Below are 15,328 nucleotides of genomic sequence, written 5' to 3'. Positions count from 1 at the left end.
GAGATATCATGTTTTTGCTTTAAAGTAGATATTCTGTAGTGACTACTTTTACAATACGCCCTTGATAGTCGAACATTGTAGTGAAAGTCAAGGTCACAGTCTGTCAGTTGTTGATAGCAGAGCATTTGTAGTGAAGGTCAAAGTAAAAGTCTGTCGTTTGTCTACCTTTTTTTATGTTGAATTGTCTGCCAGCAATATTGAACCACTATGTCAAGCGAAAGTTTGAGCGAAATCATAGCAGCGGGAAAAGAATTAGGTTACACTGATCAAGAGTTGAAGGATTATGTAAAAGAGCAGCAAGATAGGCTGAGAGATGAGAGAATTCTTTTGAGAGAGAGAGAGAAGGAAGAGAGAGCGTATAGATTAGAATTAGAGAGATTGGATCAGGCAGTGAAATTGAAAGAAATAGAAAGTAAGCTTGAACTTGAGATGAAGATGAGTCAAGGTAATGTTAAAAGTGTAGATACAGATTCAGGTATTAAAGCAAGAATGCCTTAAATTCCGCCGTTTGATGAAAGACATGATGAAATGGATAGTTATCTTAGACGGTTTGAGCGGTACGCTTCGGTCCAACATTGGGATAGGAGTACGTGGGCAATTAGTCTTAGTGCGTTATTGTGTGGGAAAGCATTAGATGTGTACGCTTTAATGTCTTCCGAAACTGCTCAAAATTATGACGAACTAAAGTCAGCTCTTCTTCGACGATATGATCTGACGGAAGATGGATTCAAGAGAAAGTTCAGATCCAGTAGACCTGAACCAGGTGAGACGTTTTCACAATTTACGGTAAGGCTCGGATCATATCTTACAAGATGGATCGAAATGTCTAAGATACCAAGAACTGTAGATGGATTATTTGATTTGATGCTACGAGACCAAATTTTGCATGTTTGTAACCAAGAACTAACAACTTTTCTGCGCCAAAACGTACCAAAGACAGCAGATGAATTGTGCAAACTTGCAGATCAGTTTTCAGAATCTCGAAACACTAATGCGTTAAATCTCTGTCAAAAAATCTTTCAGGAAACAACTAAGTGTTGATGTGAAAGGTAAGAATAATGTTAAAAATGGTAAGAACCCTCAGATAAAAAAACAAAAACCGTTCGTACCAATATCAGAGCGGAAGTGCTATCTTTGTGAACGGAAGGGCCACATAGCACCCAACTGTCCTACAAAAGGAAAAAGTAAGTTTTCTGTTTCTGGAGCCGTTCTCAACGATGCAGAGGACCATGAGCAATCAGTCATTAATTGCAGTGCTTTGATAGTCACTAATAACCCACCACTTGATTCTTGGGTGAGTAAAAATGATAACATGATTCTTACATCAGCGTGTCATAGCAAAACTCAGCAGTTACCTCTATCAGCTGGTTTTGTTAATGGACGACCTGTTACATTACTGCGTGACACTGGATGCAAAAACATTGTGGTAAGAAAAAGTTTGGTTTTGAAAGATCAATTTACAGGTGAGCATGTAACTTGTGTTCTTGCTGACAGTACAAAGAGGGTAGTCCCTGTCGCCACGATAGATATAGATTCTCCATATTTGACAGGTAAGTACAATGTCTGGTGCATGGATAATCCAGTATTTGATCTCATTATTGGTGAAGTTAGTGAAGCAAGGAAGCCTTACGATCCAAATCCAGAGTGGGAGTCCGTTCTTGCAGTAGAAACAAGACAACAGAGAAGAGAGAAAGAAAAGCCTCATCCTCCTCTTAAAGTTCCCGATATTGTGGTAGATGATATTCAAACAGATGATATTCACCGAGAACAAGAGGTTGACCCAACTTTATCTGTTATACGTGAGAATGTAAAGGAGCGTAAAACATCCCGAGATGGAAAGGTTACCTGGTTTTCTAAAAATGGGCTAATGTACAGGGAATTTAAAGGTGACAAAACATACATTCAGCTGATTGTTCCATCAAAATACAGGAATACCGTTATGAGGCTAGCCCATGAATCAATCATGTCAGGACACTTGGCTACCAGTAAGACCATTAACAGAATCCTAACGGAGTTCTACTGGCCTGGAATGAAATCAGAAATAAAAAGATTCTGTCATTCGTGTGATACATGTCAGCGGACGCTACCAAAAGGACGAGTATCCAAAGTTCCTCTTGTCAAAATGCCGTTAATAGACGTTCCATTCAAAAGAGTGGCTGTAGATATTGTGGGTCCCTTACATCCACCAACCGACAAAGGTAATATATATATTTTGACGCTTGTTGATTATGCATCTAGATACCCAGAAGCCATTGCATTGGCAGGAATCGACACAGAACGCGTTGCCGAAGCCTTGGTTGAGATATTTTCCGGAATAGGTGTCCCCGAAGAAATGCTCACTGATATGGGAAGCCAGTTTACGTCAGCTTTGATGAAGGAAATAAGCAGGCTTATATCCATGAGACAATTGACCACAACCCCATACCATCCTATATGTAATGGGTTAGTCGATCGCTTCAATGGAACTCTAAAACAGATGCTGAAAAAAATGTGTATTGACCGGCCTAAAGACTGGGACAAATATTTGCCAGCATTACTATTTGCGTATAGAGATGTTCCACAAGATAGTCTTGGGTTTTCACCATTTGATTTAGTATATGCCAGACCTGTAAGAGGGCCAATGACGATCCTGAAGGAACTCTGGACAAAGGAAATCAAGGATCCTGAAATAAAGACAACTTACCAATATGTTCTTGATTTGCGAGACAGACTGGAGTCTACGTGTGAATTAGCTCATCGAACCTTGAGGAATCATCAGCACGATACAAGAAAAATTATGACAAGAAGACCAGAAGTCGCAGTTTAAAGGCAGGAGAAAAGGTTCTTTTTGCTCCCGACAGATAGCAACAAACTGCTTATGCAGTGGAAAGGACCATTTGTAGTTCGCAATAAGCTTAACAGAGTTGATTATGAGATTGACGTAAATGGGAAAAGTAAGACGTTTCACATCAATCTTTTGAAACAATATGTAGAACGTGATCCAGAAGATGGAAATCTCCTTTCAGTAGTCACCGCAGAAACTATCGAAGATGAGCAACCAATTGAATATTTCAGCTTTCCAAAGAGTGAGTCATATCTCAATGTTGACACTAACGCTGATCTCCAGGAGAGTCAACAAGAACGCATCCAAGAAGTTTTAGTGAGTATACAGATGTATTCACTGACATCCCCGGTTCAACCAATGTATTGAACCATGAGGTGAGAACTACAACAGATAAACCAGTCAGGATTGCTCCCAGACAACTCCCATATTCAATGGTAGAGACTGTAAAAGATGAAGTTAAAAAGCTGTTAGAGTTAAACATTATCGAGCCATCAGAGAGTCCTTATTCGTCTCCTATAGTTCTCGTTGTGAAGAAAGACGGATCATATCGGTTTTGTGTTGATTTTCGTTCGTTAAACAAAATAACAGTATTCGATGCAGAGCCAATGCCAAACGTAGATGCGATGTTTTCAAAATTGGCGGGACATGCGTATTTCTCACGGCTAGATTTATCAAAAGGTTATTGGCAAGTTCCCTTATCTGTAGAATCTCGACCAAAAACAGCTTTTCAAACACCCCTTGGATTATTTCAGTTTACGAAATGCCGTTTGGTCTAGTTACAGCACCTGCAACTTTTTGTAGATTAATGCGATTAGTTCTTCAAGATTTATCAAATGTAGAGAACTTCATTGATGACATCTTGATCTACTCCATGACGTTTGAAGATCATGTATCTCTTACAGAAGTTTTGCAGCGACTTAGAGAAGCCAATTTGACAGCCAAACCGAGTAAATGTGTCATAGCTTACAGTAAATTGGAGTGCCTTGGACACATTGTTGGAGAGGAAATGGTGCAACCACATCCTGATAAAGTTCGCTCAGTGCAGGAAGCAAATCGACCAGTTACAAAGAAGCAGTTACGATCATTTCTGGGTTTGGTAAATTTTTACCGGAAATTTATTCCAAACTGTGCTCATATATCACTACCACTAACGGATCTTACTCGGAACTTTTCTCCAAACAAAATACAGTTGACAGAGTCACAAGAAATTTCATTCCAAAACCTGAAAAAAGCCCCCAATTCTTAAGCTTCCAAATTTGTCAAAAGTATTTATTCTGCAAACGGATGCATCAGATCGTGGACTCGGTGCTGTTCTACTTCAGGAAGATTCAGATCAAAAACAGCCTATTTCGTACATCAGTAGGAAGCTGAACAAAGCTGAAGAGAATTATTCGACAATCGAGAGGGAATGTCTTGCAATAGTGTGGGCAATTCAGAAATTTCACAAATACTTGTATGGTCGTGAATTTATTTTAGAAACGGATCACCAACCATTGGTTTATTTAAACAGTTCCAAACTCCTGAATTCTAGACTTATGCGATGGTCATTAGCGTTGCAGCCATACAGATTTCGTATTGTCTCTATCCGAGGAAAAGAGAATGTTGGTGCCGATTTCTTAAGTCGTCTCTAATTCTCAGTGAACATTGAAACCGATGCAAAGAGACTCTTGCGTAGTTGTGTAAATAAATAAAATGTATCAATTGAGTTTGTTCATTTGTTGTTTGTGTATGAAAGTGTTTGTACCTTAAATGGTTTTCAAACAGTACTACGTACCTCTTTAAGGGGGAAGGATTGTCACATTTAAGGTCCAAACTGTTTACCATAGTTTTTACCTGTATATATATTTTTAATCACATCAGGTGTCCATAGATTTATTTTTAGTACGTTAAACTCACTCAACTGGTTAGGCATTTAAATACCCGTGCTAGTGTAGTCAGTTTTGGGCGTAGCAGGCACATGAGAAGGACATGCTGTCCTGTAATAGAGTTTGTCCAACAAAATATTTACATCTGAGTATTTTCTAACCAGGTTCTTCTCACTTCTGAGGTAAGAGAGTTTTATTTTAAAGTTTGTATATTTTTCATTTCAGTTGCAATGACAGCCAAATTCCTTTTTGTGTTTTTTGTTCATTTGTTCCATAAAGTTGTTTTAAACTTACCATATTGTTTAAGTCCATAAAAACTGGTAATGTTTATAAAGTATACAAAGTAACTGTAAAGTAACAATGCTCCGTAAACATTGTAAAAAGTGTGTATAGTAATTGCGTGAATTCAGTGTATAGGTAAACATGCTATTTGTATAATATATATAGTATGTGTAAAGTACAAGTATAAATTATATAAGTAAAACATGAGTAAAAGTATGCATGTATAATATAAGTAAATACATGTAAAGTATATGTGTAAAGTAATGTATATGTATGTGGAAAAACGTGCATAGAATATAACCCCAATGTATCGTATATACAGTTATGAAATGTATACTATTAATAGATCCCAGTATTCCAGTATTGCAGTATTGCAGTATTCAAGGGAGTCAGCCTTTAGAAAAATGGAACCACCATAATAAGTCACCATTCAACTATTCAACAGTCAAGATTCACCAACTTTGGCCTGTCTTACACGGATACACGGACGGATGGTTTTGTGAGCCCACCGAGGCCGCCATTACGGACCAGCCAATAAGTGACATACAAAAAACTTAAATATAATTCTATGTAAAAAACTGAATTACAAGTATAACCAAATGTATTGAACAGTATTAAAATTTAGTTAATTATTCAACTAGTTATTCTTTCTGACAACCAGCACGGCCAATCTGTGACAATCATTTAGATTCTCTTTTATAAACTCGGATGCCGATTTCTAATTATATCTATTGATCCAATAAGGCCTGAAGTTAACACCATGATTTCATTTAAACACATTCTATTATGCAAATATATATTAACATAAATGGATTAAGCAGCAAGCAGTATATATGTAAGCATTCTCAATGAAGTTAACACCTTGACCTAATACACCTAGTGATTGGCCTCAGGGTAAAGGGTCCAAACCATAATGAAATTACTTTTTGATTATTAGTAGTATTTTTCATAGTTGTATTCTGAAGAGGAAATAAATTGTCCCGGAAAAAATTAAATTACAGGCGCCTTTGACTATTTTCATGGACAAAACAAAACGTATTCGGTTAGCTACTTACATTTGTAGGCCTCGTATATTCGGTAGGTAGAATTTGGACATCCTTCAACAAAATTACGACAGCTATAATCATCGATGAATGAATCTCGTTTTCTTAAGAACATACATAAACCTGAAAATATATTAAATATGTATTATTTTTATATAGAATTTAAAGCATTTTATTAGCCCGATGCGTACTTGGCCCTGTATATGTATTGATTATTGTTTAACATATGAATGTACCACTTTCTCTCTTTGTCAATAATTATTGTATCAACATTAACTTTTCCTATTTAAACTTATTAATGAACAAACAAGATGGTTCAATATATAAACGATACATTTTGAAAGTTTTAATAGTCCCATATTCTACATGTAAGAATGTCTACCTTTTGCAATCGGTATTTGATAATCAAAGTAACAAAACTCTAAGAGTTCTATGAGGTCTTCGTTTGGAAGACACAGGTAGCCATTACTCTCGGTACAGTTGATGGCAGATGATCTCTCGCTCCACTCTGTCTGATTTCTTGGACAGGACTCTGTTGTATACACCGGAAACTTGTAGCCGTCTATTGGTTTCTAAAAATATTACAGAGACAATAATAATTTTTTTTTTGTACTTTCGTATGATTATTTATATAAAAAAGACGACCCAAGCGTCAAAAGAACGGACGCAAACCATTCGTTTTTCTGAACAAAATATTTGAAATGAAAAAAAGATCGAGATTTTGTAGTACAAAAAGACATATGGACAATGTTGTTTACCTCAGTCTATTGTTTTTGAATTTAAATAAAATGCAAATAAACACAAAACATGTATTATTTATTTTACTAATAAAGGACTATATATGATAAGGACCTAAAATGGCCCCCTAAAATGAACATCATCATTTTACTATCATTCTTTGTTTTCTTAGTACAGATATGTATGTAATGTGCTTACATAATATTCATTTTGGTTCAAGTGCCCACAATTTAGAAATATGACATTGTAAAGACAACCTTTTCCCGCCATTTTTGCATTTTTAGCATAAACAGCTTGTTTTCAAGCAGTTTTTCATTCCGAAAACATAGATCGCATTCTTGAACAAATCAAATATTTTAATCAGAGATGTATCTAGCCAAGACTAATAAGTGACAAAAACATTTTCCTTGTTCAAGCATGCGCTCTATTTTTCCCATTCATAAATAGATAAGAAAAATGTCAATTTTTGGCTGATTTTGATTGAATTACAGAAATGGCGTCACTTCTGACGTCATATACTGCCAGTGAGTGCAAATAAATCAAATAAATAGATGAAAAGTATATTTTATATCAACTCTTAGTTAACATTTTATTGTAGCGAAACACTTTAAAAAATGGCGAATTATGGGGGCCAAATTTAACTCTTATCATATATAGTTCTTTAACTGTTATATGATTATTTTTTCACACTTTATAAACATTTAGTTCAACTACACGCTATCTCAGCAAAGATACATTGCTTAGACAAAGCGTCTGGTTAAACTATATAGCACCGCAGAAAAGCAAAACTACCTTTTACTTTTATATTATATAACCGACCGCCTTCTATCGGCAAGTTAAAATAATTAAATTATGAGATGAATTTGATAGCAAGAAATGAAATTAAAACATGGGGTGGAAAATAACTAACGGTATTATAAAATTAAAAAAAAACAACATTTGATTCATTTGATAAGACCCATTAGTTATTAATAACCCATTTCGATTCATATGATTCAAATACTGATTAACTTGCAAAGAATATAATGACATGTAAGTAAAGCAAATAAGATATGTTGAAAATCTTCATTGTAATGATCTATTTTTTATCAATCACGTGAAAATGATAACCAACTTATAATCAATCTTCATGAAATTACTCAACGTTTGAAATTGTAGCATTTTTTCCTAAAATTCACAGCATATAAGAGAACGCAGACAATCAATCGAAACAATGATTGAGTGCGATGATTTGTCCTGGTGTATTTCTATACAGAAAAATACCAATGGAATTGACACAGATACTGAATATAATTTGACAACTTTCAGAAATCAAGAAAAAATAGCAGATTGAAAGGGTTTGAGGGAAATAATAATAGATGACCGAGCATAAATATGATAACTATCAATCTATTTTAAGACATGTTTAATCAAAGGTTGAATCTGATTGGCTAACATCTAATGTTTATTTATTTCTGAAAGGTTGCTCTGAGATGACCCCGTACTGGATATTGTTAGAACGTAGCCGGTTTTCCAAGTAAAATTTTAAAAGCTAAACACACCCTTGCGAATGTTATTGTCATTTAAATTTTAGACCACGTGGTTTTATTTGACCCTTTCAGTTTCGCAGTAAAAATCATGCCTCGTGTTTATAGTCTATTTCATAGAATCTAGATATTTTTAATCAAATATAAAATCTAGAGGTTTATTAATTTTAAACTTTATCTTCATTAACTGATGATAAAATGTGTTCTAGAAATAAATGTGACAATACAAAAAATAGTTTTTGTCTGCTATTGCAACAATTAATATGCTTTAGTAGAGATCCCCCATAGGATTAATTTTCGATCCGCGCCTGACCTAGTAATAGCATCAATAGTAAAACAAACTACACTATTTTATGCAGAAAGTTCCTTGAAAATGGCTCGATATACTAGGTTTTTATGCAAAACAGACACCCATTATTTTTCTAAAAACATGGTTTTTGCAAACCACAAGCATCAAACATGGCTATGTTTTATTAAGCAACACAATGTTTATATTTTAAACCACTCTACACGTGGTTGAACACGAACGATAACTCTGTTCTGAATATTATCGTTTAATATACTGTAGATAACCGCTAGACGGTGAAATAGGACATACATCTTAAAGATTTTCATGTTTTAACATAAATCAAAGTACATGTAGGATATATGATGTGAAAAACAACCAATACTTACGTATTTTGAGAATATTATCCGAACACTTATACTTCCGCTCGAAGTTTCACAGGAACTGAACAAATCTCGGTGAAGTCTCGTGAACTTTCATTCGAGCACCTCTGGATTTATTATATACTTAGCAACGATAAAGAAAACAATCCGAACACATTCACAGGGGTGAAACAGTACTCGTACAACAGACATTGCCCGCCATATTTCTCTCTCATCGTCGCTATTCATACAACCCTTACATAAACCGCAGACTTTTTAAAGCTGACATGGATTCATTAATACGCATTATTTCCCTTTTATTTCCGACTACCGACTATTATTTGACGATTTCTATTTTTATGCTCATCGCTTCAAACCCCCTGTATAAGACCGAGAGCACTATTCATGCTTCACCGCATTTAGATATTTCATTCACTCGAACATGATACATTGGACAGAAATTTTTGTAGAAACGTTTTTGGAACAAAAATACTGACAGCTTCTGCACTGAAAAGGAAACTACAGTGGGGACGAGACAAAACAAACTGAAATACAAGCACACATATATAAAAACAAAATCTTGGTCATTGTACTAGATCGTTTTCCTGTGTCGCAAATGCACAAATCCAATACTGTAGCATATCATGCAGTGACAGCATGTACTTTAGAAAACGGAGTGTTTTACAGAAACTGATATAAACGATGTTTGGTTGTTACATTGAATGAACAACTAAGTAAACGTTTTTGATGAGCAAGCTGTGTAAGGTAAACGTAGCACTACATGCATAGGCGTCGGAAGCAAATTGAAAGTGGGGGGGGGGGGGGGGGGGGCTAGACTAATCCTCAGAAATATTGAGAAAAAAGTAATTCCCAAAATCATGGAAATCCTAATTCGTGGGGGGGGGGGGGTATACCTATACTTACAAATAAAAAAATACTTACCCAAGTTTTCTTTTTTCCAAAATCATGAAATTCCTAATCCGTGGGGGGGGGGGGGGGGGGGGAGGGGGGGGGGGGGGGGGCTAGTATGCTTCTGAAACTAACTTCTCAATCTTTCAAGGTAAATTTAGGAACAATAATCTTTCCTGCGAGAAAAAGTGGGGGGCTGAACCCTCTATCATGCTATGTTTCTAATGGTTAGGTATAACTTTGCAAAAAAAGTCCCCCCGGTTCCGACGCCTATGACATGTAAATGTAATGCGGATACTACGAATACCTTGAGAATTCATTCAAATAATAAACGCTCTTTTATGGTTTATTTGAGTGTAGTTTTTTTAATTTGTTTTCACAAACATTTCATGCAAGTAGAAGTCCGTGCAACCTGAATGCCGAGCAACATTTTCTTAAGAAAGCATTGAGGAGCGATCGAAACTAATACGGCAACCAAATGCTTTTATGACTTCATGTCAGCGTTAACAATTCGAAATATTATCACTGTGCAAAAATTTCAGTGCCCAATTACTACTGTCTCAAAAAACCAAAGAACTCAACAAAATGACAAGATTGTGATATTCCATTCAAAACAAGAGGACGTGTTTTCCCGGGAGCGATGGGAAACTATCACCGTGCAAAATTAACTGTTCAATTATAACTTTATTTTGGACTTTACTTTTAAACATCTTTCAACATCTGTTTCGTAAGATTTTCTCCAGTTTATTTCTTACAAAGTTACTTATTTATTTAGTGATTTACACTTTTCGGACTCTATATGTGATTTTAAAGAAACAGAGTGCCATGTCTCAAGAACTGTTAATCTCTAAAAACAACATTGTGCAATAATCATTTTTTTTCATTTCTTGGACATCAAAGACTCATTGAGTTTAATTATTTTATATCTGTGAACCTTTCACTCAGCTTACTTATGTCATCACCTGTCAATTTATACTCATTGTTCAGATTCTTATATATAGTTATGTACATTGTCAATCGGCAGTCTGGAATACGGCAGCCAGCCTCGGCCACATCCGACTCACCAAGAGTCTTGAGTCCGGAGGCCACTACTGGTAATATATCCGACTTGTTTGTAACATGTCTATCTGTTAAAATTGTTTTAATATTGCCATCGTTGATTTGCGTCCAATAAAATCAGAGTGATCCTGCATTAATTACCTGTTTATTTCTCTGGAACTTTATACTGTTGGACCTTCGGGAATACGGCAAACCTACCCTTCGTTTTTACCTTACGGCCTACAACGCGCCACAACCTTATACCTTATACCCTTAACGCCAACATTCCCTCACCCGGTTCGTTTTGCACACGACCGATGCAGATCCAGACGAATTCTCAAGCACCGTTAAAATCTACGCGGTCACAGTATTTCGATGCAAAGGTATTACCTGTGTGGACGCATATCTTACATCGTCGTGTTACATGGTCGCGATATTATAAAGAAATAATTTAAAGCTCTTTTTCGAAGCAGGTGAATATCAAATATACAGATTAATACATTATTACTAAAAAGAAAATACACAAATAAGAAAAAAAAAAATAAATGCACAAAAGCTTAAGCCATGAGAGGGATATTACACGTCGGCTTCGAGTTTCAGGTGTGCAATCGGGTGTAACGATATTGAAAGGTGTATATATACCTGTGTGACTATGTCTTTTTATGAATGATATTCAGCTTTGATTAGATTGTATGACAGTTTATTACAGGCTTTGCCTGGCTCTAAAGCATATACAATTCTATAAATCGTAAGCCTTAATAAATTAATGCGAAGCATAAATCCATTTAAAATAAAACTCAGACGAGATTGCTTAGGCTTTAGATGCAATCGGGATTTAAATACATAGACATGTGGTAGTCACTTACATTGAATAGGTCATCCATGTACATTTAATGGTTTGCTTCTTTTAAAACATTAACAACTTGTACCTCTTGTGCACGATAGCATCCATATTTTACATGGAACAATAATGTCACCTCCATATCATTTTTTCAATTAAATGATATAAACTAGTTAACGTCAATGTTTTGACTGAGAATAATAAACTTTGATCAATGTTGTCACATGATATATAAAATACTATCTTTAGCGTATCTTAAGTAGTTGCAACAAGTAATTAATAAACATTATAATGATTATACTTACGCAATCGCAAAAAAACGCCACAAAAGTGCTTAACAGCAAAGCAGCCCAATGCATATGATCGGCCATTTTGAAACTTAGGTAACCGAAAGTGGAAAATCCAAATATGTATAAAATGTAGGTAACTCGTGCAGCGAAAAAAAACATATTAGACTATCCTGTTGACCTTGACACAGATGTTAGTCTTCTTTTTGTCGATCTGAACGTTACGTCAGACGACACTAAAGGCACTAGCGATTATAAACAAGACATTCTCCGACGGGAAACCTACAAGAGAAACTCTAGAATGAGATTTTTATCTCTCAGGAATTGATACCGAATCATCAAAACAAGACATACTTTGTTACAAGCTAATTATAAGGAGTTAAAAAACACACATTGTCTTGTTTTCCGGTCGCTTTCATCGGTCGCAACTGGCAGCAAAAATCAACTTACCCCATCAACTCGCGCAACGTGTGGAGAGTCGCGGATTCTGACGTTATTTCGTGTCGCAGATTGCACAGCTTTCACGAATGGGAGAATAGATGGCAAAACCGAAGTGACAATGAAAGGTACCACCGACAACCCGAACGGTGGCAGGAGTATGACTTAATTGACAGGGTGCCTATTACTAAAGTTATACAATGTATGGATCTTCACAATATCACAATTGTATTGATATAATTCGTAATGATAGTTATTTTATCTTGGAATGTTAGAGGAATTATTTCATCAACAATGAGTTTGTCAAGGTTGTTAGACCAAACTCTTTGCGACTTAGCAATTATTTCTAAGTTGAATGATAATACCACTTGCATCAATTACGTGGGTGTTGCAGGTGTATTCCTGAAAGTTTTATAAAATGTTATTAATTCAAGAATATCGGAGTTCGTTATTGACAATAGTTTCATTTGCAGACAACAACAAGGTTTTCAAAAGCATCTTGGGTATTTAACCGCTTCTTTCTATATGCAAGAAACTTTGTTATAATGTTACACAGGGTAGTAATATTTACTAATGTTTTTTTTAGATATCTCAAAAGCTTTCGATAAGGTTTGGAGGCATTGCCTCTCTGTCAAATTAAGCAAAATGGATGTATCAGGGAAGAATTAGTCAATCATTAATGACTGTCATACAAACACAACCAGCGCAGCTGTTGTTAATCAAAAGGTTTTCCGTGTCACAGGGTGTACGACAAGGTGGAGTTCTGTCAACCTACTTATATCTTGTGTATATAAAAAAACCTGTTGTTAACCTGGAAAGGTCCTGTACAAATAATCGTATTTTTAGTATAATCAGCAACTGCCCATCGCTTGCTGTTGATATTGCATGTATTGCAATAACACTAACGGCTTTACAGCGTATGCTTTACGTCTCCTATGAATATTCCAGGAAGTGATTTTTCCTCCAATGCCCAAAAAGTGTGCATTTTACAAGTCCGTTCCAAAGGTTCCGAACTGGATTTTGATTGTATATGGAAACTTGGTGATACAATAATTCCATGTGCGGACAACTATAATCACATAGGCATTGTTATCAACAACAAACTGACAGTCTTAGATAGAATTCTATCAGCTTGTCGGAAAGGACAAAAAGCATATTACGTTCTCAAACTATTTTAACCCGCTAACTTTGTCACATCTCTATAAGACAATCGTTCTTCCCACAGTCCTCTACGGATGTGAGCTGTGAAACAATCTACCTGCTAACGATTACCAAAGCCTTAATGTTTTTCAAAAATGCACAAAATCTTCTGGCCAAAACAAGATCCGATACTTGTGATATTGTTTTCAACGTTCTACCTATAAAATCGGAAATAGATATACGCAAATTGTTATTTCACGGACTATTCTGTATCGTGGATCAGGTTGCTGACGAAGTCTGAAACATAGCGTCGTTCGCCTGGCCACCGCTCATCGACCCATAGGCGGTTGATGTTTAATTTTATCTGTATACAGTCGGTCGCCCTTCAGCTAATTTGTCTAAATTGCCAGATAGACCAGTTGACCCCCAGTCGATTTTCGGTCGTCAATCGGTGTATGCTGGCTGACATTTATGAAAAATACAAATGCCAAAACGTCGACCGATCAACGACAGACGTAAACTGTCTGCCAATAGTCGGACGATGGTCGAGGGTTGTTTGATGGATTATTCAACGACTGTTTCAACTAAGCAAATCGGCCATCGTCGCAGAAAAAATAAAAACTTGGCCTGACGGACACAAAATTGGTCGGCCGACGACAAAAAGAGATCGGTCAAGACAACAGCTGAACCGAATGTCGTCCGAATCATACAATTTTTGTCTCACACACAGTTGGGTATGGTCACTTTATTTATCACAAGATACAGGGCTTACAATTCTTCGTCTAGAAACAAGGCTCATGTCCTGTTTTTGTTTATATAGGTGCAATATACCAGTAAAAACTCTTTTTCAAGCTAATTTGTCTATCTTCTTATTCATTTTAAGCATAAATAAACAGTTACTAACGATTAACACATTCATTTGAGGTCTAAAACTGGAATTTTCACTTCAACATTCAAAATGTGAACAAAAGCTTTGTTTACATAGTGATGAATTGTAAGCTCTGTAACTCGCTTACAACTCAACAAATGACAATCAAATTTTGGTTGCCTATTAAAAATGCCTTACTGAAGCACTGTAAACATTAAAATCGAAAAAATAATGTTTGACCAAAATCGTTACCATGCCCCTTTAAAACATGTCTTTCAGACTAATACATGTGTATTGTAACTAAGGTAAAATACCATAGAAACTATTTTCAATCATAAAGTATGGTAAAACCAAGACTTGTCATTTTCTTGATGCAACGTTTTATTCCAAAATGCATGAACAATTATAAAATATTCATTGCAAAAGCTTTCATGATTTTAAAAAGTGTCCCTTTACTGTCAATAAGACTACACCCGCCCTATTCCCCCACTAGGAATTATACAAAATAACCATGAAGATTTACATCCATATTGATGAAGTAATCTTTAAAAAATGTGACAAAATACATCCAAGTGAATAATTAAAAAAACCCTGCCCAACCACACTTTTAAAAAATCTCCCCATCTGTTCATTAATAAGAGAAAGGTATGCCACTCTGCTTTATTTACATCAACACTCTTTGGTCACTTTCAATCTCAAATAAATATGACCCATTTGTTTAACAATTAACGTCTAGTATTACACATCCCACTTACAAATGTACCTAGAGTATTGTAATGCATTTAACTCTATGGTTCTAAGCCATACGTCTATTTCTGAAATATCCAATCCAGTACAGAACCCTCTTCTGTCAAGAAATTTGATGTAAAACAGCGATTTAT

The 15,328-nt window shown here is 35.7% G+C and overlaps 1 protein-coding gene, 1 long non-coding RNA gene and 1 pseudogene across 6 annotated transcripts in view; 1 reads left to right on the top strand and 2 right to left on the bottom strand.

Annotated features, from left to right (window-relative positions):
* LOC136271667 (uncharacterized) overlaps window positions 1-12,160 on the bottom strand; it is a 35,679-nt gene extending 23,519 nt beyond the window's left edge. Inside the window, exons 1-3 of the long non-coding RNA XR_010709606.1 lie at window positions 12,020-12,160; window positions 6,397-6,586; window positions 6,027-6,137 (exon numbers count right to left, since the gene is read on the bottom strand). This is a non-coding gene — a long non-coding RNA (uncharacterized lncRNA). The remainder of the gene's footprint in view (window positions 1-6,026; window positions 6,138-6,396; window positions 6,587-12,019) is intronic.
* LOC105340102 (uncharacterized) overlaps window positions 1-15,328 on the bottom strand; it is a 285,888-nt gene that overhangs the window by 201,595 nt on the left and 68,965 nt on the right. The gene's annotated exons all lie outside the window — the stretch shown is intronic.
* LOC136271384 (uncharacterized) lies at window positions 88-1,041 on the top strand (annotated as a pseudogene).

This window comes from Magallana gigas, chromosome 9 (genome assembly GCF_963853765.1).
Source record: "Magallana gigas chromosome 9, xbMagGiga1.1, whole genome shotgun sequence".
NCBI lineage: Eukaryota > Metazoa > Mollusca > Bivalvia > Ostreida > Ostreidae > Magallana > Magallana gigas.
Note: the sequence above shows the minus strand (reverse complement) of the source record. Positions and strands in the feature narration are given on the sequence as shown.